At 39.6% G+C, this 22367-nt stretch overlaps 1 protein-coding gene across 7 annotated transcripts in view; it reads left to right on the plus strand.

Annotated features, from left to right (window-relative positions):
- Positions 1-4180: 4180 nt before the first annotated feature.
- The window catches only part of MEF2A (myocyte enhancer factor 2A), a 181004-nt gene continuing 162817 nt past the window's right edge, over positions 4181-22367 (plus strand). For 2 of the 7 annotated variants that reach the window (XM_075896960.2, XM_075896961.2), the window contains exon 1: positions 4193-4479. The gene's annotated coding sequence lies outside the window, so the exon portion shown is untranslated. Of the gene's footprint in view, positions 4480-22367 lie in introns of all 7 variants that reach the window. The other 5 variants (XM_075896958.2, XM_075896956.2, XM_075896957.2 and 2 more) reach the window with 5 other exon arrangements.

The raw sequence follows: 22367 nt of genomic DNA on the forward strand, positions 1-22367 counted from the left end.
TTGTTGTTAGGGGTGTAAAAAAATACAGCTTAGCAATAAGCGGAAGAAAAGCAAATGTCAGGGTGTATTAAATGATGTATTTTCTTTACTTTCCAAGAAGCTTGCTTGCAGCATGGTGCTGCTATTTATATAATCACTTAACATGAATCAACAACTGAGTTTAACATGCAAAATAGTGTAGAAGTCCCAGCAAAAGAGCGTGAATCCCAGAGAAACGTATATGCTCTCATTTTGAGAACATATTGAATAACACAATCTTTGCTGGGATGTGGGTCAGTAATGCAATTTATGATGCCGGCAGTATTTCTGACATTTAATACTTGATGTTAGGAGGTCAAACAGAGCAGCTGAGTCAAAACAACTTATCTGTGATTCCACAGTTGGACATGTATGAAAGAGAACTTTTACCTGTAACTCCAAATTGATAAATATACCATATACCCACATTCCATCATTCTCATAGAAGCATTCTAATCTTATGTACCTGAGTGAGAGAAGGTAGTCTTCCATTTGTGATTATCTCCCTTAACTGAAATACATTTTGCCTGTGAATTTTAGAAAACATGTTAATTTTAGCCTCTTCTAAAATAGCCTACATTATTATTATTTGACAAATGTCCATAAATCTACATACCATCTAATTTAGTTTAACTTCACAATTCCTATATATTTTTAAATAAACCAAATGCCATTAGGTATATTAATTAAGAGCCAGAGATTGAGAGTTTTTGTGAAAACACTAAGGCTGCGTCTAGACTGGCAAGTTTTTCCACAAAAGCAGTTGCTTTTGAGGAAAAAATTGCCAGCTGTCTACACTGGCCTCTTGAATTTCCACAAGAAAACTGACAATCTCATGTAAGATTGTCAGTGTTCTTGCAGAGATGCTATGCTGCTCCCGTTCGGGCAAAAGCCCTCTTGCGTAAATGCTTTTGCACAAGAGGGCCAGTGTAGACAACGCGGTATTTTTTTGCGCAAAAAAGCCCTGATCACGAAAATGGTGATCGGGGCTTTCTTATGAAAACCGCCTCTAGATTGGCACGGACGCTTTTCCACAAAAAGTGCTTTTGCGGAAAAGCGTCCATGCCAATCTAGACGCTCTTTTCCACAAATACTTTTAACGGAAAAACTTTTCCATTAAAAGCATTTGCGGAAAATCATGCCAGTCTAGACGTAGCCTAAAAGATCAGCCATTTTAAACAACACAGATGTTCTAGAGGTGTGACATAAGGTATTGCAAATATAATTCTCTAGAATTTTTACTTTTTGGTTGATGGCTCTACAATGTGAGATAAGGGTCAGCTGGCAGTTAAATCAGGGAGGATGAAGACAGTCCCTGAAGAGTTGTCATCGAGTGGAAATGCATCAGACACTAGAATTTGGTGGAAAAACTCTATTGACATTATAACTGCTGAAAGACTATGCAAAGTGAAGCTTCAGGGAGTAGCCGAGTTAGTCTGTACAGGATAAACTTAGAAAAACAACAAATGATCTGGTAGCACTTTATAGACTAACAAAACATGTAGATGGTATCATGAGCTTTCAGGGGCACAGCCCACTTCTTCAGATGAAGAACTCCAGTCATCTGAAGAAGTGGGCTGTGTCCACGAAAGCTCATGATACCATCTACATGTTTTGTTCGTCTATAAAGTGCTACCAGACCATTTGTTGTTTTTTAAGTTTATGCAAAGTGAGATTCACAACCAACAATCTATGAAGTTATCTATTTACAGTGTGGACAAGTTCACAACAAATGTATATTTCTCTTCATGATTTTCTTGGATAGTTTTAATTCCTTTTGTCATATTTGTGATTGCATTAGTTACCTTGGTCAATAAGAAAAGTTTTTGGTTTCACTGATGGATCTTGATTTAGCAGTAGACTTTGATTCATTGACCATGGGTTTTCTGTCTTGCCTGTGAATCCTATGTTGGATAGATGGAATTGCATTTTGGTAATTCTCTCTACCTCTTCAGGGTGGCCCCAGCAGGATTATTCTTAGATAATTAGTCTCTTGCTTTATGTACACTGTTGTGTGATATTCTCTGGAGTTTTTCCCCCCCATTATTCCTCATATGAAGATGGTGAATGCATCCGGGCTGCCCTATTTGGTGACATTTCTTTGTTTTTCTGACTAGCACTAGGACATAGATTAAAATAGGATCTGGTTGAGACTTGATGCAGAATAGATGAGGTAGTGTTGCTGGTAGGATGAAGTATCACTAAGTGTGTAAAGGGAGATGCTGACTGATTCTGTTTTGTGGTTAGTTTATCTACCCGTTATCAAACACGGCAAACTTCAGCTCCGAAAGTCCTTATCTACTCTTGGACTCACATGGAAATAGTGGCCAGAAGTTCCCTTTTTTCCCAATTTGTATTTGGATTACAAAGTAGCAATCTTTTTACTCTCTGACGCGGATTTCACCTTACTTCCTCCATACCTTTTTGCCCTTTAGACTACTTAGTAATGTTGATTTATGGTGACTCTACTTTAAGTCATTGAGAATGGGTGTACACTACAGAGTTTTGTTGGAAAAACCTGAGTTATGTTCACACTGCAATCATGTCTTCTGAAAGTAAATTGAAAGAACTGAGGGTTTTTTCTGGCACTGGTAATCCTCTTTCTACGAGGAAGAAGCCGTTTTCCAAAAGAGCTCTTTCAGAAAAAGGCGTGTATGGATGGGGAAAAGGGAGTTCTTTTAAAAGAAGAGGAAAGAGGAAAAAGCACAGGTGCCCTGGTGGCCACTCTGTCCACAGTTATCACAGCTTCAATGCGAGATAGCATCCACACTGAATGGACACTATCTTTCGTGTGTGGATGCTTTTGTGTGAGGATGCTCTCTTTTGGAAGAAGTTTTTTTGGAAGATCTCTTCCGAAAAAGGTTCTTCTGAAAGAAGCCTGCAGTCTAGATATAGCCTCATTCACGATTCAGCATGAGGAAAGATGTAGTTAAATGATATTTAGATAAGTTAATTGTATTAAAGTCAGTAGGCCTTGACTGAGGGAGAGCAAGGGCCAATGTGATTGGACAGGGAGTGTGTGAGGGTGAGGGTTATGACCAGATAAAGGACAGCGAGGCCATATTTCCTAAAGGGAAAAGAGGATGTATAGTGTGTGTGTGGGGGGGGGGGGGGAGCGGCGGGGAGCAGCCACAGACCATGCCCCCTGAGCGAGGCTGCTGCTGACACTACTGCTTGCATGAACCCTACTTCTCTCATCCTTCCTTCCCACACTATGTGGGGCTTGCATTGCCAATTTGCCACTCGCTCCCTTCAGGTTCCCTCACACCCCACTTTTTGTCCCATTTGCTCTTTGAAACTGATCACGTTGGCTAGAGCACATGGGATAGACATTCACTTGGGTGAAAAAAGTCGGGAAAGCCAGGACAGGGCTTAAAAAGGGAGTTGTATCTATCTCAACAGGACCTTTGGTCACCCCTAAGATCAAGACACGGGGCAGTGAGTGGACAGAGCTGGGCAAAGGGTGCGGCCCCACAGGCGGCACAGAAGGGGCAGTGTGGGCGAGGGGTGGGATTGCTTGAAGGACACAAAAGGTGCTGTGTGATTGTATGAGGGGGGTACAAGGGGTCAGTGTGACTAGGCAGCTGAGCGCAGGGTGTGATCAGCTAAGGGCACACAACAGGCAGCCTGATGGGATGGGGGCGCTGTGAGGGCAGAAGGGCGCACACAGGGGTCAGTGTGATTGGACGGGGTTGGGGGGTATGCTGTGGGGGGAGGTGGCGCTTCTAGCGCATGCGCCTCTTGTTGCCTGGTACCAAGTGCGTCACTCGCTTTAAAGTAAAAGTGACAGAGAAGACGTAGGGCCCTTTGTGCACATGCGCTGCCCTATAAGGGCTCTAGCCGCTACCAAGGCCGCCTTCGAGGCAGAGCTGCACAGCGCTCAGCTTTGATTGGCTGGCATTTCCTGTTCTCTGATTGGGTGTTTCTTCCTGTCATTCAGGCGCTCTACGTCAAACAAATCCCCACCCGTTAGCGGCTGTTGGGTTGATTGGCTGGTTACTATTCCCCGACCTCCCCCCGCGCTCTGATTGGACGGCTCGTTCAGTCACTCTGTCTTGCTGCCTATCAGCTTCCGGCTCTGTTCGGATTGGGTCGCGTGTGGCGAATGTAGACCCGGCCGCTCCCTGTACCCAAACAAAATAGTCCCGCGGTGTTAACTGTGTCCAGAGGGCCTATTCCGCCTTCTCCGCTTGGGATAGCGTATAGGTCTTCCTCTGAATCCCATCTCCCTGCCTTCTGAGGGGTCGGCTGGATGGCACTGCGAGCGGGAGGCGGAAGGATACCACACACCGTACTGCGAAACCCAAGTAGAGAGTGACAGAGGAAGTAGTTCCGGCTCCGCCTGGGCCTTGTTTCCCAAAAATAGCGCCCAGCGGGTATCCGTGCGCCGGTGTCAGTGTCTCCCGAGGAGCCTCAGCGGGGAGGAGGCAGCAGCTAGTGGGGCTGAGGGGCGGCGGACGGGTGAGTGAGCTGGGGGGCAGTTAGCCGTTAGCGGCGGTTGGGGGGAAGGGGCACAGGAGGCGGAGCAGGGAGGCAGCGGGGAGGGGGCAGTAGGGGTAAGATGGGGAGACTGAGGCCAGGGACGCGGAGTTACGCAGGTGTCCCCGCGTGGGGAAGGGGCGCCGCGCAGTGCGCGCGCGGGGGGGGGGGGGGTGCTGTCATGGGCTCGCTACAGGGAGGGGCTCTGGGGGTGGCGGGAGAAGGAGGCTGGTGGGGGGGGGCGAAGAGGAGCAGGATCCCTGGGGGTGGTTGGCGAGCGGGAGCCCAAGGGGAGAGCGGGGGGGGGGGGTGTCACACGGGTGGGCGAGTTGTTCTCACTCGTGGGCCTCTCGGGAACTTCCTGCCCGGCCGAGAGGATGGAGCAGGCCAGTGCAGCCTGCCCGGGGGCTGGATGTCAGGCTGGGAGGAGGGGCGTGGGGTCCGTGGCAGGCAGCTCTGCGGTCCAGCTGCGTCTGTCTAGGTGAACTTATCCTCGTGGGGGAGGGATAACACCTTTTGACCGGCGTGTTTGTTCCCGGCGGCCAGGGTAGAAGCCCCCCTGGTAAACAGCACCCTATAAAGGGGGGAGTTGGGTTTTGAGTGTATTAGAAACTGGGGAGAAATGAGGATTTTTTTTTTTTTGGAAGCGGGGGGTTAAAAGAGGAGCTGTTCAGATAGTTCTTCAACACAGCAGGCAAATGGTGTGTCACATTTTTGTTAGGGGGTGGGGTGGTGGTAGTGCCTGAATGTAGTTTTTGTTCACGTGCGAGGTGAGAGTACGTTGTATTAATCCGTCTCGTCCAGAAGTGAAGAAAAGCGGTAGGAAGGCGCTCATACTCTTTCCCAATGAATAACAAGTCCCCTGAGATTTTTTTGGGGGATTAATGTATGAAACTAAACATTCTAGTACATGTTATCTGCTTGTGAGATGTGTGTGCTGCCTCGGGCAAGGTGGTGAGGGAAAGGGAGCTGTTCAGAACATGAAACAGTGAAGTGCTTGGCAAGTGGTTCGCATCAGTTTGGCAAGTGTGCAAACAGAGTGTAAACTGAAATTGTTTTCAGAAGGGGAAAAGTTAGAAAGGAGGCTGTTCTTTTTCCACTGCTAATTGCAAAACCATTGAATCCCACAATCCTTGGCCATCGATCTCACCAAAAATGGTCATATCTTCTCACCTTTTGAGAAAGATATGAGATAGGAAGTAGAGGATGTCAGGAAGTAAGTAGCAGTACCGGAGGAGTAATTCTGAGACAATGGGAGAGAGAGAGTATCAGAAACAAAAATCATTTTTGGCATGAAGACAGGTATTATGTGTATTTTGTAGTGCAACAGTTATACTATTGCAAAGAATACCAAAACACAAAATAAGTGATTTGTAACCCGCCTAAACCTTTTAATGGAGTGTTATTGTATATGACAACTTTTAGAATCTAGATATGGTGTTTTGTTATCTAAATGTGCATATTTTTTTCTTTGATGGAGTTTTGACAGATAAGTACCTTTTACAGAAGGTGTCAGAGCAATGATTTTGAAAGCAGTCCATGATACTTCTTTTAAAGAGTGTGATTTTAAAATAGGATATACAAGATTGGATAACTTATTGGCCAGTGACTTTCAAACAAACAAGCAAACAAAATCTTGTTACTTCTGTGTCTTTAATAAATGTGTAGCTTTCCCCAGTTAAAATTCTGTAAGTTTTATTTATTCACTATAACATGTACAGAATTGTGCTGTCTAGAGAATACACTAATTTAGAAATATTATAGTTGCATATTTCTTTTTGTAATGCATGACTTGAGAATTTCTTTAGTAATTAAATAGCAAAATGTCTGGTGTGATAAGTATTTAAATGCTGTATTATGTCAAAATTATTGAATTCTAAGTAGGAAAATTAACAGTATAAGAAAACAAAACATTATATTAACTTTATCCAGTTGAGAAATAAGTGTCTTGTATTTAGTTCAGGGTTACTAGAAAAATCCTTATTTATCAGTCTAAGAAAAAAGCAGCATACTGATCAGAAGGACAGAGGGAAGTAACTTAAGGAAAGAAGTTAAATGAAGACTAAAGTGGGGTAAAAAGATATAATTCTATCAATATTTTCAGAGTGCTGTCACCAACAAAGGAGAAGAATAGTTTAGTATGAGGATTGAGTAGGGTACAGTAAGGCAAAAATAGAGGGAAAACTTAATAGATCATTTCTGCACTGGTAGGGAGATAAAGGAGGTTGTCCAGCTAATCTCTGACTTCTGTTGTTCCATTTCTGACAAGAGTATTAATTAACTATATAATTACAACAAGCATACAAGTCTTTAATATAATAATGTTTTTTCTTATTTCTTTGGATGCTTTAAGTGCACACAGACATTAAATATCTGAGCTCTATAAACACACAATTTCCTATGCCTAAAAGGAAAGGGTTGAAATACATTGAATTCATTATGATTTAGGTGAGACATTTTACTTCCTAAACGTAAGGACATTGAATCACTGGAGCAAATTACCTAGCGAGGTAGTGGAATCTCTCATTGGAGGTTTTAAAGAACAGGTTAGACAAAGAAGTGTCGGAGATGGCCTAATAATCTATCGGGGACTGGACTAGATGACCTATCAAGGTCCCTTCCAGTCCTACATTTTGATGATTCTGTGACATTGATGAAGGCTTTAGGTGAAATATTTTATAGGTTGACCTAGAACTACTAAGGGCTTGGCTATTTGGCAACTAATAGGCAGTTTTAAAGACTATAGTATTGATTATATTATATGTACTATTGTAAGCAACTAATCAACTAGTCGTACCCCCCCCCCCCCAATGCCTCTGTATTAGAGGCAGCAAGGTGCGGGCAGGAGCCGGTGCTACGGGGGGGGGGGGGCGCGGCTGGCTATCTTAAAAGCTGATTCCCCCCTCCCCAGCACTGTCTCCGCGGTGGATGGGGAGGCAGAGATGTAGCTGGGAAATGGTGCGAGTGGAGACTCAAGCAATCCCCACTCGTGCTGGGTCCGACTGCTGCACCTCTGCCTTTTAAATGTAGCAAGAGCCCCAAAGGGTGATTGCCCCCCCTTGTTGACGAATCGAGTAGTCATTCGAAAAATCCATCGGCTACTCGATCAGCTGATTAGTTGAAATTTAACATCCCTAATTATAAGTAGACAGTTTGTGGCAGCACAAGGTTGGTTAGAAACCTTATTTGAATGATGGCACAGACTTAGGATACATCTGTGTTTTGAGGTTGGAGGTGTGATAGACAGTTTGTGTAGCTATACCTGTGATAGATCTGTTCAAGCTGGCACTTAAAGATTGCAGAGTGTCTGCAGCAGCATGGGTGATCAATTAGTCTAACAGTTCTAAGTACAGTCCTGCTTGGCCTCTTGGGTATATATTTGGGTGGGTATTCTGTGCTGCTGCCTGTGCCATATTCTGCTATTTTTAGATGTTATCTCAAGCTGAGCTAGCACAGATACATCTACAGGAGCTGGGAATTGTATCTCTCAGCTAAGATGGAGACATAGCCTTAGTTTCTTCACAGAATTTACCTTAAACAAGTTAGTGAAAACCTCAGAGCTTTTACAGGATTTGTTGTACCACAGTATTAGTCATGATTTCCAGGTAGTCCCACAACACACAGGATGATGCCAACAACTTAAATGGAGCTTCTGAACCATGTAAATCAATGTAAACAGTGTTAGGAATCATGCCATTCTGCCTTGCCTTATCCCAGTCATGCATTATAAAACAAATCTGGAGGGGCTAGGGAATGCTGTGACAATTATAAGAATAATTTAAAATAATACTGTTTATGTTGCATAATCATGTTAATTTACAGTAGTCTGGAATCAGTTAATCTTTTTGTCATAGTAGACAGTATAAATATTATGATCTGGTCATAATGATAATGTGTCCTGAGCAGTATTGCTTGTGTGTTTCACCTGGATGCTAAACATGCACCTTCATTAAAATTGATATGTGTCCTTTTTATCAGGAAAGCAAACTTTTGTTTTTTTAAATATTTTCTTATAGGAACTGTATAACTTAAGATTTGTTGTAAAAAAAAAAAAAAACTTTTGCTAGCAGTTCACAATTAATCTATAGTTTTGTTATTTTTTGTTGGAAAAGCACCTATTTAATTTTGGATTCTACAGCCTAGTTTTAGAGTGGTTCCAATATGTTAAAGCTCTTTAAAGAACCTGTTATCAGTTGTGTTTAATAAGTGGTGTGTTCAAGTTTTTCCAGGAAAATTCTTTGAAGAGGGTGCATGATTTTCAGTTTTCCTTCTGTTGTGCAGGGATGGTGCCAGAGGGAGGAAATACAGCTTCTTTGTGTTGACGTCACAGTGAAATTATAGCTGTTCCTGCGGGAAAGAAAAAGCACTTCTTGGTGTGACTTGGGTAGAGTGACACCCTTTTTGCATAGGAACAGATTTAAATACAGTTTTTAATGTGTATATTGCAACAGTGACAAAAGCAAGAATATTCAAAGTTAAGGTAAATACTCTGTACTTAGTGTTTTGTTTGAGGAAGTAGGTATATGTATGAAGTTGGATTAGTATAATTAAAGTTATATTTGAATGATCTTTACAGAACAAATTGTTGGCCTTTTGATCCTATATACTATATTTGTTGTAGTTTTTGCTGAATGAAATCAAGAGATGGACCAAAGTACGTTAGAATCTCCACTCATGTTCAGCAGTGCAAATTTTGATTCATGCTATCTTCTGTTCATATTGGATACGCTCAGTGGTTAGCTCTGTTTTGGTCAAATAATGATACACTTTGTGCACTTTTTCTGAATCTTCCTACCTTTCTGGTTTTATAAAATATGTTAAATGGTACTGAAGGGGCTATTGTAAAAACATGGTATTGGATGATAGGAGATGGATCGTCATCTAGCCTTGTCTTGTCTTGTAATGATGACTGGTGCCAGGTGTTTGAGAGAGTGAACTGGGAAATGTATTGACTAATCCTTCTTCAATACCAATTTCTTCCAGCTTCAGGGGATAGCTGAGTTAGTCTGCTACAGAAAAAAACAAGTGGTCTAGTAGCACTTTATAGACTAACAAAACATGTGGATGGTATCATGAGCATCCAAAACGCATAACTCCAGTCATCTGAAGAAGTGGGCTGTGCCCACGAAAGCTCATGATACCAGCTACGTGTTTTGTTAGTCTATAAAGTGCTACCAGACCAATTTCTATCGGTGAGAGATTTAGGGACATGCAGAGGATGAGTTGGTATCCTCCAGGAGCTGATTCTCTTTTGAACTCTGTTATAGTTTGCCCTTTACAACTTCCCCTGGCAATGAGTTCCACACATTGATTGTTTGAATAACCCAGCCTTTGTTTATTCTCAGACTGTTGCCTGTTAATTTCATTGGGTGACCCTTGGTTCTTTTGTTATGTGAAGGAATAAAAAATATTTCCTTTTTCACTTTCTCCACAATGTTTGTGATTTTTATAGACTTCTGTCATACCCCTCTTTAGTTGGGTCTCTTGTAAACTGTACAGTCCCAGTCTTCTTAATTCTTCCTCAGATGGAAGTTGTTCTACACCCTTAAGCATTTTTGTTGTCTTTTCCTGTACTTTTTCCAATTTTAATGCACTTTTTTTTTTTTTTTTTTTAAATGAGGCAACCAAAGCTGCATGCAGTATTCAAGGCGCGGTGATACCAGGGGTTTATATAGTGACATTTTGATGTTTTCAGTCTTATTATCTAGTCCTTTCTTAATAGTACCTAACATTGTAGGCTTTTCTGACTGATGCTGCACATTGAGTGGATGTTTTCAAAGAACTATCCACAGTGACTCCCAAATCTTTCTTCACTGGTAACAGCTCATTTAGAGACCATCATATTGTTATGTAAGGTGGGATTATGTTTTCTAGTGCAGATTATTTTGCATTTATCAATATTTAGTTTCATCCATCATTTTGTTGCCCTGTCACCCAATTTTGTAATATTCTCTTTGTAATGCTTCATTTTTTGGGGGGGAGGGAGGGGCTTAACTATCCTGAGTGATATTATATTCTCTGTCAACTTCACCATCTCACTATTAAGCTCCCCCCCCCAGATGATTTGTGATTAACACCCAGTTCAGATCCTTGGGAGACCCTGTAATTTACCTGTTTCCACTGTGAAAAATGACCATTTTATTCTGTTTGTTTCATCTTTTTACTGACTTATGCAAGAAACTTCCCTTTTTTCCCATGACTGCTTACTTTGCTAAAGTAAGGAACCTTGTCAGAGAATTTCTGAAAGTCTAGGAGGTCTACTCTATCCATGGATTCATGGAAATGAAGTTAGTCTTACTGGCCTGTAATTAGAAAAATCACCTGAGGAATCTTTTAAAGCAATGAGCATCAGATTAGCGATCTACTAGTCATTTAGTACAGAGTAGGGATGTTAAATTTAGATTAAGTGAGTAGTTGTCAATTTTCCTTTGACTATTTGATTAGTCTTTAAGGGTGTCGCCACCTTTGAACTGTAGCAAGAGCCCTACCAGCCTCTTACTACAGTTCAAAAGGGGAACCTCTGCAGAGAGTGAGAGGGACAGGCCCCAGCCTTCCTGCGTCACCTGAGCCTTTGAAATGTACAAGAGTCCCAGGGGTGCTCTTGTACATTACAAAAGCAGAATTGCAGCAAAAGCGGTGTGAGCAGAGATTTACAAGCTGGCTCCCCCCAGTACCAGCTCCTGCTTCTCCTCCTCCCCCAGTTGCCTCTGTCTGATAGAGGCAGTAAGTGCGGGGAAGCAACTAGTTGCATCACTAGTCCACCAACCGATAAGCGACTAGTCAACCATTCAATAAGCTTACATCCCTAGTACAGAGGTTGGCTAATTGCTAGATCTTTAGTTTCATATACGAGTCCCTTCAGAACTCTTGGATGAATCCCATCTGGTCCTGGTGATTTATTACTGTTTACTTTAATGTCTAATCTCTTCTGTTGACATCTCAATTTGGGGTAGCTCTTCAGAGTTTTTTGTCCTGTAAAAAGAATGGCTCAGATGTGGGACTCCCCTTCAGATCCTCAGCAATGTGGACCAATGCAAATAATTCAGTTAGCTTCTCTACAATGCCCTTGTCCTCTGGCCTCCCTAAACGTTTGTCAGGCTTCCTGCTTCTCAATATTTTTTGTTTGTTTGGTGTGGGTATTTTGCTATTTGTTCTTGTGGTTTTTGGTAGCAGCTCTTCATATTTTCTTTTTGTCTGCCTAATTATACCTTTATATTTGAATAGGCTAGCTAAAATGCTGTTGAAGTATACAGAACAATTAAACTGAAATTTTGCTTAAAATATTTCTCATATTTACACAGAATGTATTAAACCTCCAAAGGTGTCAGTTCCTTCTGTGATGTATCTGAAACATCTACTCATACTTGAGATGTTATTCCCTTATGGTTTTTTAAAAGTGGTTTTTTGGGGGGGGAGGGTGTTTTCTGGAACTTGCTTGATTGTTACAATACACTCTCTCTCCTCCTTCTCCCCCCCTCCCCTTAGTTAATTCTCTAATCTCTGACCTGCATTACAAATGTTGTTTGGAGGAAAAAAACCAAAGTGCATTTTGAGTGCTGTTCAAATATAATTGTATCTGATACTATATTTTCTTAATTCGTGGGATACTGTAACAGTTCAAAACAAACTGTCAGTATGTAGTAAAGCAAAGTATGGATAACTCCTATATTTTGAGTGTGAACTGGCTGATACCTTTGCAGTGGTTTTTGAGAAAAATAATTGCCTATCTTAAATTTTTTCTATTGAGCTGGAGACCCTGTCTCTTCTTCTTTTAACATTCATTCTTTAATGTTATTTCTTACGTGAGTTGAATGGAAGATATTTCTTAGATCCTAAGGAACTTCTGAATAACACATCGATGTGTTTTGTGTTCGAGTACAAGTCTCTAAAAATATGTATTTTGATCATGTCTACTTGTTAAATGTTGTTAATATAGTAGAAAAACGTATATACTGTAAAGCAGTATTTTTTTCATTTTCAATTCAAATTTAAAGGCATATGAAATATTGACAGAGAAATGTGATTCTTCAAAACGTAGCACTTATGGGAAAGTGTAATATTTGTTTTGGACAATTGAACTGTTTGCATTACTGATTTTTTTTATTTGAAGTTGCATTAGGAATTTGGACAAAAGAGGCTGATTTGTTGTACTTATTCCAGGGTACGTACAGCTAGCATACCATCTAGCATGTTTGCCAAAATGTTATTAATGTACTCCTGTTCATATGGTTCTGATTTACAGTGAAATTGACCAGAGTCTTATTAATTTCAATATTCTCTTTGGTAAAGATATGAACAGCTTCACTGCTGTTGTCCTCTTCACTTTGCAAATGAACCACAGCAAACTGGTGTTCTATGTGTTTTATGTCTCCAAAGTTATCTCTGCTTTTATATGGACTAGAAATGCTAAATTACAGCTATATTCTGTGGAAAGTGATACCATTATTTTCCAGTAAATGCCACTGATGAGATTGGAAAATGCCTCTCTCTGCACAATGGAAAATCCCCATTGACTGTAAGTGATTTTATCTGTGTAGCGGGACCTAGAATATGTGTGGTTTTTTTTTTCTTTTGAAGTTGCATGCTAAATTCTGAATTTTTTTTTTTTTTACAACACTACCTTTCTCTGTTCTCCCGCGGAAAGCCTCGCCTAGTAGATGGTCAGTTTTTGAACTTCTATTTCACTGAAATATTTAAAAGTGTTTGAACTGAGAAATATCAAACTTCAGCTGTTTTAACAAATTGAAAGGAAAATGATTAGAAAATTACATTATTCTTGTTAACCTGTTAAGAGAACAATCAAGTAGAGGTTGGAACTCTCTGGTCCAGGACTCTTGGGACCTGACTGGTACTGAACGAGGGTATGTGTCAGACCCCAGGGGAGGTCCCCTGTTACTGGCTCTCCAGCCCACCTCCCCTCTCTGTGGCCAGCCCTAGCCATACCTCCTCTGTTGGCCTACCGTGGTGTTGCTGCCCTGGCAGCTTAGATTGCTGCGTCCCCAGCCCCACTACTGGGTCTGCTGCGTCCCCAGTCTTGTCTCTGCTACTGGGGCTGCCATGGCTGCTGTGTCCTTGGCCCTGCTACTGCGGCTGCCGTGACTCTGGCTGTCTTGCGAGGCTCCAGCTCCAGTCCATCACTACTGAGCTCTGAGCCAGCAGCCCTCTTAACATGAGTTTCCAGTCAGGAATCCCTGGTCCAGGAACATCTGTGGTCCTGTTAGACCACAGATGTTGTAGGATGAGGGAATCCCGGTTTTGGGAGGTCCAACCTGTAGTAGACCTACATAGATGCTTAGAGGGGAAGGAGAATGGGTGAAATTGCTAATTATTTGTGGGGTGTGTCTTATGGGTGAAATCAGCTGCCACTGGATGTCGGAGAGGGGTATGGATGTAGTAGCCAACTATTTTGGAATCTTGGCTTATTGGAATCTAAAGCTTCTTGATGGTATGCAAGGCATATGATAACATGGTTTCAGAGAATAGGTTGTGAAATTATTTTTAATCTTCAGAGGTTGGTTTTCATTCTAACTAGTATATATGAAAACGATTGATTCAAATAGCAGCAGGGAAACTGCAAATGGAGGATTAGTATGTAATGCTGACCAAATTTTAGTGTTAATTTAACTCACTATGCCAGAAGTTGATATAAGTGTTGGGAAATGGTTTAATTACTTGCAGCTAAGTAATGATAATGTAATTCTTGTACATTAAAATATAAATAGTGTCAAAAGTTAAATAGTGATAGAAAGCATTTGTGCTCAGCTCAGATGTATAAAAATCGAAGTATTTTTGGATTCTTCAAGATCAGATGTTTTATCAACTGAAACTATTGTATTGAAAGTATAGAACGTTGAGTGTGATCCTGCAAATGGGAAATCATTGAAGCACTTTGCCATGGATATACCTCCCCACACCTAACGTTTCAGTCTGTTACTACATGTTGCAAATGAATGAAAAGATGGAAGATTAAAAGATAAACCAAAAGAATTACCTTGAACTCAAATCCATTTTCATTGGTCGAAAGTGCAAATGGCCCAATGATTGCCTTAAGCATATAGCACCTACTTAATGCAATTGAGTATATATGTATGTAAATACTGTGTGGAAAGTGATTGAAGATGCTGGGTTTAGTTTTCAAAAGCAATTAAGTGATTTAGGCTCCTAAGTGATGATCCTTCATTTGAGAATGGGATTTGTGCTTTTGAAATTTATCTCCTATCTAGAAGTGTAGACCGCAATATATGAAATTTGCTAAGGCAATGAAGTAGAGCTCACTCTGCAAGTTAATTCTTCCAAAGCTGCCATCAGCCTCAAACTGACTGATAAACGCTCCAGCTTCCAGGTGATACTGGATGGAACTTGTAGGGCTTGTCTACACAGCAGGCAAAGTGCTTGAGAGTGGCATGAGCTGTAAAGTGCTCCATGTTGAACTCCAACTGCCCCATATAGATCCTGCTGGGATTCTTTAAAAAGCATTTAATTTGTATTAACATTGTGCTGTATCTTAGGTTGGCCATTTGGCAGTTGCACCTAAAATATAGAAAAAAAACAGAATGTTGAAGTCTGCACTGAAGACAAAATTGCTTTCAACTGGTATACATGTAGTTTAGCCAGGGACCACTACAGAGAGACATTATATTTACAGGAGCCATTTAAGAAGATACGAAAGGAACTCTGCACGTTACAAGTAATGGACCATTGTTGGATACCAGGAAAAAAAAATTGGTTTGATATAATTAACCATACATATACACTATTGAAAAGTGGTTTGGAGAATATCACTGCCCTTTTATATTGTAAAAATAGCTAATATCTTCATATTGGAGTGTTCTTCCTTTAATTAGTTAATGTGAGTAATTCCAAATGCAAATATCAAAGGCTGAGTGTATAGGAGGAACAAAAATTTCAAATGTGATTGGCTGAATATAATTTTGAACTTTGCTTCTCCTATAGCATTTAAAATCGAGGAGTCAGATTTCTATTCTTAAATTGTGTGAAGAAAGGTGTCAGTTATTTTATCAAAATGATGAAAAGTCATGAAACAAAATCACAGAGATAGGATGACTGGATTCAGAATCATATTCTAGCCAGTTAAGTATTGATTTAGCTTGTTTTTGGTGTGTGTGTGTGTGTTAGGTGTAAACATCATAACAGGGAAATGTTGGCATGAACAAAATGTTGTGCATGGACAGCTTTTTGTTCTCTTCAACATGTCTTTTTGTGAGAATGTCTTCAAAATGAATTAAATAGGAGGTATGTTAAATTATCTAAACTTCCCCAAACCTCCCCCAAGGAGAAAATTTGTTAGCAATATTTGAGCTTTGTGAGGTGGTGGGTGTTTTTTTTCAGGATTGAGGGTCAGCCTGACTAGTATTGGATCAGTTACTCTCTCTAGTTGAATTGGGTTATCTAGGGATCAGATTGGTTGGGTCAATTATCAGACCCTGTTGGAAAGAGGTCAGATGACTTTCATGAAATGTTGGTAGTATTGATGTGGGGTGCTGCATCTTCTGTGATTCCCCCTTAAGGGAAAGGATAGGAGAGAAGGAGGCTCCTGTGGTAGATCCTGGGCAGGCCCAAACCCCAAGCAGATGGCTTGGAAATAAGAATCTAGCCTGTGAGGGGAAAGAATCCAGACCTGTCATGATCAACCCTTGGGTTGAAGAGTGGACTCCAGGGAGAAAGTTTGGAGGGTCAAGCACTTTACAAAAGAGCAAGGTGGAAGGGTAGCTTAAGCAGAGCATAAGGCTCTTCCATTTTATGTTTCCTATGGAACTGTTTAAATTCATTGAAAGTGCCTTGCTTGGGGTTGTTGGGGAGAGATGGTGGCCTGTGAAAAGGAACTGTGGAAGCCCATCCTGCTACAGTGTTCACTGTCCATATTGAGATTTTTTTCATTACCTGTGTAATTCTTGCAGCATTTTAGCAGTTCAGTGGCTTATAATGGCTGCTTCCTGCAACCTGCTACTTCCTCCACCCATCAGGATGTCAAGCTTGTCATAATATGTAGTTTTAGAGCTGGAAGCAGAGATTTAATTTGGTTTTATGCACTTGCAAAAAGGAATACAATTGTTCTTCATATCAAACATAGCCAAAAGGCCTGATGTATGTCTAGCCATGCAGGGCCTTCTTAAATCCTGAGAAATAGTTTTTGTGATAATATTATGTCACAATAGTAGGGCTTTGAACTTCTTTCAAAATCAATAAGATTCATACTCACATTCTTTAGTTTCACTGTTGTAGCCCTTTATTCATTGTTCAACTTTCTGTAACTTCTCTCAACATTTTAAAGTTAATTGGTCAAAAAATATGATCTTCCTGACTTTTGATTACTTGTATACATACGTTGGCTATGAAATAAGGAAACAATTCAGTGTTCCTAACGATAATGGTTGCTTGTTTTCATGTGATGGTTTTTTTTTAAGCAATTTTAACTTGCTTAACTGAGAACACCATCTCAAACTAAAAGAATACTTTTTACATAGCCAGTTTACTTGTGTGGACTAAGGAATAATCTTTGCATCTGCATTTCCTGGAAGACTTCCTGTGTCTCCTTTTATGGTCTCCAGTATTGCATGCTTGAAGATAACATCCAAAAGCCAATCCTTGAAGAGTTAGTGGGCCTTGATGCACTGTCTTTATTAATACCAAGGTTTGAATGACTAATTTTCTTAGCGATTTCTCATAAAGCAAAGTTATTAATGAATAGGTTCTCCTCAATACTTCCTTCTTGATAACTTTCATAGATCATTCAAATTTTTCCTACTTCTTTAGTTCTGGAGTAGCTGTCAGAAGTATAAAACAATTTTGCTACCAGTTGAACAATCTTTTACATTTGTGATCTCACTGGCCTTGTTTGGATGTTGAGGTCATAGAACATTTCTCTCTTGTCCTTAGTCTATTGTTTTTAATTCATAATGGTCTGTTCTGCTTGATCTTGATAGTTAAGAGACTTCCCTGACATAATCAGCTTACCTTCATGTGATCTGTTGATAGATACTGGACTATTACCTCTAGAAGAGAAATTGTTTCATATAAAGAATGCTCTTAACTTTAGAAAGCATTTAACTGTACAAATAATTCTGCATTTTACAGCATTGAAAGCAGTACTTTTCTGTTGTACCTTGCTAAAATAAGGATCAAGATATTATTTTATTAAACGTAACATAGATTTTTATTCGTTCTTTTCTTTTTGACCGCTATGGTAAGCAAATTTCTTGCCCAATAGTTTATCATATATCATAGAAACTTATAGGGAAAAAAGGGTAAAACTTCGGTAGAGAACTAGAGTATTCCTCATCAGATTGACATATGCATTCTTTGATCAAAGTCTATTTAATATCTTTATAGGATTCAAGCGACTTGGTCAAATGGTTTTATGTTCAGTAGATGCTACATTGGATCTATGCTCACTCGCTGCTGCTGTTCTTAAGCAGATGATGATGTCTACTATATTACCTCAACAAATAAAAATGCCAGTTGCAGTTCAGGAAGAATTTGTTTGTTCTTATTCAAGGACCGGTACACCTGTTTATGCCAGTGAATGGAAATCTTATTCTTATTTTTACTTTATTAGGTTACATCATTCTTTCCGTACTCTGACTCTATCCTTGCACCAAAATGTGTAAGGGAAAGAGCGCACATTACTTCTAGTAAATTCTGAGGAAGATCGTTCTCATCTCGCTGTGTAAGTTTCATTTTTAATGCTTTCTTTGATCATATTTAGTATTATGCATAATATGTCTTAGAGCAGGGCTATTCAACACGTGGCCCATGGGCCACATGTGGCCTTGGCCTGTTTGTGTGCAGCCCATGGGGCAGTTTGCGTTTGGATTTAGGCAGGGCTCACACATGGCCTAGGAATGAGAGCCAAAACAAACAAGTAGTCAATATAATGGTCTCCTGTTGATATGCGTTTTAGTAGTTAAATTCCTGAACTGTCATTGCTCATTAAAAGTGCTAACATGTGGATGGAAATTGGGTAAATGTTGCATTTTATTAATATCAGCAGAACTGACTTAAATGGGGCTTGTGTGTTGTGTAGTCTTGCCTTAATCTTTGTATTCATGCCCGTCTGTGTCAAATAAGCCATTTGCACATATTTGCACATATACAGGGATCGACAAATAATACAGTCTACTCGCCCTGGGTGAGTAGATTGTAACCCGGAACAGCCGGGTTCGGGCGATCTGCGCATGTGCAGATTGCCGGACAGCATGGCTGGCGAGCGGGGCTCGCCCTGTGTGTGTGTGTGTGTGTGTGTGTGTGTGTGTGTGTGTGATATAAAAAAAAAAACCCCACACTTAAATTGCAGCCCTCTGCATGTGCTTTGAGTATCATTGTTGCCCCCCAGGGCTTCCAAAGTTGAGTAGCCGTGACTAAGAACTTCAGAAGAGTACTTCTTTGTGTTTGGGACTTAACCTTTGTAACTGGACAGGTCTGTTTTCTACCACCTTTAATGGGATAGAACCTCCACTTCTAAGGAGGAGGTTCTACACTTGTAGAAAGCAAGAAAAAAATTCAAAACTTCTAGAACATACTGTCACTTCAGTTCAGAGACTGTTTGTTCCTTCCTGGAATAGGCCTGACGACTGGAGTTGATTTGGTTATGTGGTTATTTTGGTTTTATAAAAAACTTGGTTGTTTATCATTTTAATACATATATCTTAATGAGATGTTAACATGAAAAGTACTGTGTAAAATGTCAAATATTGGAGAAAAACCTATGTGTTATAATGAAGTAGGGCTATGTTTTCTCTGTAGCCCCGTGATCTAAGTTACAAATAGATCCTTTAACCTTCATTGTTTGGAATGATGCATGATACTATGTGAATCTTTTACATACATTTTATAAGGTTAATAATTTGCTAGATAGTCATACTTAATACAGATATTTTATATCTGTATTATCGGTTGGAATTTTACAAGAAGTTCATCACCCCAAGTTTATGTGAAGTTACCTTTTTAGAAAGAGATTAAGAAGTCTCAAATGCCTTTACTGTTCAGAAAAAAAATTATATGGCTGTCACACTGCTCAATCTTATTATGAGCCCAGTTTTTCTACAGAGTAAGATAAGTAGGAACTCTGTGATAAATTGTAAAGAGGCATGTGTTTCCTTGTAGTCTTGTGAGGGTTATTTTTGTTGTTTGGAAATATAACAAAAACTCAGGGTTCTTTTTGCTGATATACACTGTATAACTTTCTAGAAATTCAATCTTTGAAGCTGAAAATGAATATCTCTACTTAACATATTTCCTAGCTTCAGTTCACTCTCCTGCTAAGTAAATTGCTCCAGTCTCTGGAAATTGGTTGACCGCCAAGGGCGTAGTTCTTTATTATGTTGTGATGTTCAGCCTCAGTCTTAAACCTGTTTCCCACTCTTTCTTACTAATTGATATCTTCACATTTGAGTATATTTTGTTATGAAGGTACATCAAAATCTAGCTGTGTTATAAAGCTAAGTGCTATTAAAGTTGTGTTTTTTAACTGAGGTTGTCTTAAATCTGCATTTGCACACCAAGAAACAGATGGATTTGTTCTCTTAAAGCTTAAAGATACCACTACGGGATCTCTTAAATTTATTATGAAGAGTGTCTTTAGAACAGATCACTTATTTTTTGAGTAGCTGAGAGGTACAAAATGGCTTTTAGAGTGGCTGAAGTATGTGAAGTGGAGAACATGTGACTCCTAAAAGCCTGTTTCACACAGAGGAAAGTGTAACATGTCTAGGTGATTTGCAACTTTGTATTTTTGCAAGACAACCAGGAAGAAGCTACCAAAAGCTTTCACAAAACTTAGAAAGCTTTTAGGTACAAGAAGGTAGTTGGCTCTCCATTTTCTTCTTTGCAGACATTGCTGTCAAAATACTGAGTTGATAGTCTTTCTGTTTTTAGTAAACTTAAGATAAATAATATACTATTTCTGCACTAAATTATAGGACTTGAATTTAAAACAATAAAGCCACTAATTCTTACAGTAGTTCTTGAAGCTAGGACATTATTTCCCAACTTAGATTTCGAAGTTTACAGGAATTAAATTACTAGACCAAGATTGTGTGAATAATTTCTGGTTTTAGACCTATATGTGGACCACTGAATGACAATGTTTATGTATCAGGCTCAGTTTATAAGCATCCTTGTTGCATGGCTGCTTTTTCTACCAGTTAAAAGAATCTAGGAAAAAACTCCCAGTTTGCTTTTTTTATTTCACAAACAATGTAAGAGGTTATTTGTATCTATACATGGTCTTTGGCATTATTTTCCTGTAATCTTTTTTCAAGGTACTACAAAAGTTCATTAGTAGAAAATATGAAATCAACAATAACTACTGTATCTTCTGAAATCCAGTTATAGTACAGCTTTCCATTATAGAATACAGTGAATATTTTTAATATTTCATTTGGTACTTGTGTAGCACTAACATTGACAAATGTGACCCTTCAAAACACATTAAATATTAAAACACAGTATTTATATATGTAGGGCTTTGTTAGCTGTATAAAAGTGTTCAGTCATCATATTATCACTTTACATTTTTAAATCACCATTTAAAAAAATTCCTTCTCCTAGCTTCTTTACTGCTTTGTGACATTTCTGCTCACTTACTAAGAATAGCTATTGTGTATCTTCTTCTGTCTTGTAAAGTGAATAGTAAGAAACGGATTCACTTAAAACCTTCTTCTAAGACTTGCTTGTGCTAGGGAGACTTTCTAATTATTTAATCATGGTAACTAGTGGCAGAGAGCGCCCTGGACCTGCTTTGTACTTTAAAGTCTTTTTTGCCAACATAGCTATGTCAGTTAGGAGTATGAAAAAATGAAAATTCCCTGACCAACTATCCTGGTGAAAACCCTGTTGTAGTTAGTTGTATTGGCTAAGTGCTTTTGCCTGTGTAGCTTATTTTGTTATCCGAACTGATACAAGCTGTACTGGCAATGGACTTATATAAAATCTGTATAGTTTGCCTAAACTGATGATGATTTCTGCAATAGAGAAAGCCCTATTCTCAGGTACAGCACTTCTGAATGGGTTTGGATGACAGCAGCTTAAAACAGTTGGTGACTGGGATCCAGCCTCATTAGGATTTTCAGCATTGCTAATGTTATTGATGCTGAACTAGTGATAACTGTTTTCAAAAACTTTACTTTAGTATTCACCAGGTCTCACAGAATGGATCCTGAAAGTTTTATATAGCAATATAATTTAATCAATCAGAATTTGATGTAGTTGTAGTTTAAAGCCTGATGGCTAAATTATATTTTAAGACTAATTTAGATGAGACAACAAATTTATCCAGTCAGTGCATATCTTTAACTGTTTAACCCTCAATTTAAACTTTTTTCCTTACTCTGTGGACCGTGTTTACTCTAACATTTTTGTGAAATTGTCTCCCCATCACTACAGTAATGATACAATGGCAACACTGGAATAGTATAGATCACACACAGGCATTCTTACTACCTTTCCCCATGCTCCACTTAAATGCTAGTGGTTTAAAATGCCATGGATTGCTAGCACCATCTTTATGCTAACGGTTCTCCATTTATAACAGCTAGCAGTGCTGCACTTGTGGTAGTGACAGGGAGAAATGAAAATGAGTCTGCTATAGAAAAGGCCTACTTAATACAGTATTTAAACATAGTTGTAGATAGCAAGGTTACAGCATGCTTGCCTTGAGCAGGGTTGAGATTTTTCTTGAAAATGTGCTAACTAAACAATGGTGTTGGATTCCTCTTCAAGATAGGTTTTTGAATAATATACTTATTAGTCATATAGTCCCTGTCCATGCAGGTCAGGAAATTATACTACAGGTTCAGCCTGTCTAGTCCGGAACCCTTGGGACCTGACTGGTTTCGAACAAGAGAATTTTC

This window comes from Pelodiscus sinensis, chromosome 14 (assembly GCF_052426305.1).
Source record: "Pelodiscus sinensis isolate ZL-2025 chromosome 14, ASM5242630v1, whole genome shotgun sequence".
NCBI classification, from domain to species: Eukaryota; Metazoa; Chordata; order Testudines; family Trionychidae; genus Pelodiscus; species Pelodiscus sinensis.